Raw genomic sequence first — 4,092 nt, forward strand, 5'->3', positions numbered from 1 at the left:
ACACACACACACACACACACACATACACACACACACACACACACACACACACACACACACACACAAAGCCCACACACGAATATGACAACTTGACTGGTATATTGGTGCATGTCCACGAGGAGAAAGGAGAACTAGTAGAGACAGAAAAAATCGAGAGGCATTGGATACAGGTATGAAATAGGGATAAAGTAAAAGCTCTTCTAAAATAACAGCATACTAAATAAACTCTGCTTATCTGTGAATCTGTAACTAATATTTTTTTTAAAAAAGGCTTTAAGTTGAACAAAGAGGAAGTGGGAAACAGAGCACAACTCTTTCATTGGGTATCTATAATCTGCTGCCAGACCAAAGCAAAATTTTGATAGGGCAGTATAATTACTCAAGTAGCCACTCTGTGGGGGAAAGAAAACAAAACAAAAATTTAAAAAAAAAAAGAAAAGAAAAGAAAAGAAAAGAAAGGCCAATCTTTTGTAACCTAATTACTGAGAAAGCAACCATTTATTTCAGATCACCGCTGACTTCAGACTGGGTGTGGTTTGAGTGGGCCCCCAAGAAGGAATTCTAGTGGACTGAAGTCCCACAGAGTTAGAACCCAAGCAGGTATGTCAGAGCCTCCTGCAGCTGACCTTCCAGGCACAGGGCAAGACCCATCTGTCAGTTCCTATTCTGCTTCTGGGAGTGGAGAGGGTGTGGTAGATGAGGTAAGACTGTGGTTAGAGGGTGTTGCCGGTGATTTAATATTAATATTTTTACTCTTACATTTTGTACACCCTTAAAGCCAAAAGCTGTGAATAACTAAAGCTGAAAAATGAAAAACGTTTTAGGGTGGTTTTATTTATAAAGAAAATAAGCTGAGTGTGGGGGCACATGCCTGTCCTGTACCCAGAAAGTGGAGGCAGGAGAATCAGAGGTTCAAGGGCAGCTACAGAGTGAGAGAAGTCCTGCCAGGATGACATTCAAAGGGGAAGGGGGCAAAATATAAGTATTTCCAGTCTGCCACTGTAATTATCTTTAAAATGTAAATGGGACAGAAGCTGCAATCCATGTCAGAACATATTAAAAATGAAAGTTACTTCGTAAACAAAAAAGATAATGGTGGTATTAAGTTGGAGATCCTTAGCTCTTGTTCCTTAATCACAGTGGATAAAATATCAATAATAATAATAATAATAATGTTTGTGCCAATGTTGTGCATTGATACAGATACACCGCATCTATCTTTATGAACCCAAAACACTTCAGAATACTTCTCCCAAACATATGAAAGCACATTGTCTAGCATCTCAATTTTATAGAATTATTCTGTTATTTAATTTATAAAATATGAAATTTCATACCTTTCATTTTGTATTAACTGAGAAAAATGCCCAAGACAGTTTTATATCATTAGCTATTATAAGTACCACCTCTCTGGATAACATTTCTCACAACAACACATTAATGAACACTTCCCATTTGAAACTCCTGAGTACAGGGTGTGGAGGACAAAGTAGTTAAATCACCTTTGCTAAGATTAAAACGCACCTGGGTTTAAAATAAGTAATTTTATGATGTTGGAAACAGACTGCTTCGTGGCTTAAGATCTGACTCTGGAACTTTGAAACTGTTTTTTCCCCTTCACAAGAAGCCAGATGCCAACTCCGAGCAACATATACATCTATATATAGTCACAACATTATAGACTCTAGACTGTGTGCAAGCTCTGGGGACTGAACATGAAGCACCCTAGGAAAAAGGGTGCTTGTACCGCCTACGTTGCTGGAGCACACACGGGCAGCAGCTGGAGTAAACAACCAGCCAAGAGTTGCTAAGGTCAAGGTCTCAACTGTTACACCAGGACCACTTCCTCCCAGAAGTCTTGGTTTCTTGGAAAGTACTTTGGGGGGGGGGGGGAGACTACAATTTTCATTCAATAAACAGTTATAAAAAAGCATTCCCCAATAAAGTTGAGCTGACCAAAGTTTCTTTGAAATAATGGCTTGCTAAGTAGCAGACAGATAGCTGAAGGACTTCTGGAACCAACAGAAACCCTCAAGAACGTTTTATTTACCCTGACACAGCTATGTTAGTTAAACAGATGCAGTTCATAAATTAAATTTTCATGTGAAAATATTTTAACTTGGCTGGTTTAAATATATTTCAGATTAATTAAGAGTTAGCATAATAAACCTTTTTTCCCCCTAAATGCAGTAAACTTTTTTTTTTTTTTGCCAATATTTAAATGCTCAAATTGCTCTTTCACAAACCCAAATTAGCTTCCTGGATTCCATCTATTAAGATTGACCAGGCAACAGTGATACAATTGAAATGTCTGTCTTCAAGCATCCTATAAATAACAACAGGCTACAGTTAAAATTTTCAAACCTAAAAATATACTCTTTACATAACCAATTTCTACCAGGTTTGTTGTTTGTTTGTTTGTTTAATGGAAGGAACACTCAGATAAGGACTGGCCAGTAGACAGGCTGTTTTCTTAAGGAGGAGGGGTCCCCCTGTGTTAATTAAATGCCAGATTTAAAAGCATGTCTAGGGTGATGGTTTATTTTCTCGTTGAAGTGACCACTCCTCTTCCCATCAGAAGCTGCGGCTTCCTAAAAGCCACCAAATGTCTTTCAAAGCATTTACTTATCTAAACATCTCTTTCCACCGCTAAGAAAGAGGTGTGAAGGCTTCGAGGTGGATTTGCAGAATGACGTGTGTATTTGATTGGCAGATGTCTAAGAAGCACCCAGATGCACATTCACTGGATGTAAATAGAGCCTCTGCCTGTCTCTCCCATGTTACAGGGAAACAGAATGTCAATGCCAAGTTAAAATATCTTAGTGCTCAGTCGAGAATTCTATTAGACAGTAGAATTATTTAAAACAATCCATACGAAACAGAGATTTAAGCCATCTGTACAGTTAAATTAGAGAGCTGACAATACTAAACACAGAAACTGTTTATCCAGATTATACATTCCGCTGTACTAATACTCTTTAACTCAACATTTCAGCTTTTATCAGCTGAATTAGGGCAATTACTAGGAAAGTATGCAAAACTAGAGGAGCAGAGGGAGGGGGGCTGGAAAGGTACAGGACGTCTAACAAAGGAATTGATACTTTTTCCAAGTATTTGCCTCAAATGCACCAAGAAACAAAACTGTTGAGTGCACCTCACCCTTTTCCCCAAAGATAAAAGTTTGCAAAGTTCTGAGAGGCAGTTCTCTACCCAACAAAAGCAGAATTGATTCTCCCCGGTACAAGAGCATCTAATGAGAACACCAACTAACGTGGTGAGGTCAAGTGCTAGCCCTCTTAGCTGAGCGTCTAGGGCTAGAAGTGGCTCCTAGGCCAGCTCCGCGGGCTTCTCGGCCCAGGTGGCCTTACAAAGTTGTCCCTTGTCAACTCCAGCCAGGACCTTCGTAATTGAAAATAACAGCCACAGGCCAGCCCCTGGCTACTCCCGTGGACCAGGCACAGTAGCAAGTGACAGTTCCACATCATTACGACCAGAGACAATAATAAATGTAGCGCCAGGACTAGTATTCATGCCAGCAATCTTATCTCCTCCTTAACCCCTTCCCCTCCACTCTCCAGAGCTCATAACACTGCCCGCACGGCTCGGCCCGTGTGGCTATTCATTCAGCCCATCCATTCCTAGGGACCAACTACTTCCACGACAACCCCCCCCCTCCGCACCCCCTCCCCGATTCAGCCCTGAGGATTTATTTCTCATCCTTGGCAACTGTCAGGCAAACACTGCAACCAACAATTCCAGTCGGGGGAGCAAAGCATTTGCTTAATTCACGTTACTTGCTAAGTTCTTTTAAAAATGTTTAGGGAGTGGGACAAGTAACCTCCCTCTTTCTTCTCCGCGAATCCGACCGCCGCTCCAGGCTCGGCAATAGCATCGCCCTTCCCCGACCCCCTCCCGCTTCCCAACACTCCCCCCCCCCTTAAGAACACAGACCAACCAAAATGATTTAACTTGAGCAGATGACAGAAGGAAAATAAAACATGTTAAGAGAATACGATCTGAATTGGGATGGCAAAAAAAAAAAAAAAAAAAAAGGGGGGGGTTGTTTATTTTGATTAGAAAAAAAAAAAAAAA

The 4,092-nt window shown here is 40.7% G+C and overlaps 1 protein-coding gene across 3 annotated transcripts in view; it reads right to left on the reverse strand.

Moving 5' to 3' along the window:
• Klf12 (Kruppel like factor 12) overlaps positions 1-4,092 on the reverse strand; it is a 403,434-nt gene that overhangs the window by 398,493 nt on the left and 849 nt on the right. The gene's annotated exons all lie outside the window — the stretch shown is intronic.

The sequence above is a fragment of the Mus pahari genome, chromosome 8 (assembly GCF_900095145.1).
Source record: "Mus pahari chromosome 8, PAHARI_EIJ_v1.1, whole genome shotgun sequence".
Classification (NCBI taxonomy): Eukaryota; Metazoa; Chordata; class Mammalia; order Rodentia; family Muridae; genus Mus; species Mus pahari.